A 230-nucleotide genomic window follows, 5' to 3' on the forward strand; every position below is an offset into this window, starting at 1 on the left:
TTGGAAAAAGCTCAGAATGAACAGGCTGAAGGAAACTTCAGGAATACGGCTTTTGAATGCTCAGAGTATGGAAAGAGAGTTAGTAGGAGTGGCAGTCTTCAACAGCAAAAAAGAAGCCACACAGGGGAGAAACATTTTGAATGCTCAGAGTGTGGAAAGAGATTCAGTCAGAGTGGCCGTCTTCAAGACCATCAAAGAATCCACACAGGGGAGAAAACTTTTGAATGCAC

General features: G+C 43.5%; 1 pseudogene; it reads left to right on the forward strand.

The window, feature by feature from the left end:
- The window catches only part of LOC107122593, a 79,044-nt pseudogene that overhangs the window by 3,547 nt on the left and 75,267 nt on the right, over positions 1 to 230 (forward strand).

Source organism: Gekko japonicus, unplaced genomic scaffold, assembly GCF_001447785.1.
Source record: "Gekko japonicus isolate JY-2015 unplaced genomic scaffold, Gekko_japonicus_V1.1 scaffold1563, whole genome shotgun sequence".
NCBI lineage: Eukaryota > Metazoa > Chordata > Lepidosauria > Squamata > Gekkonidae > Gekko > Gekko japonicus.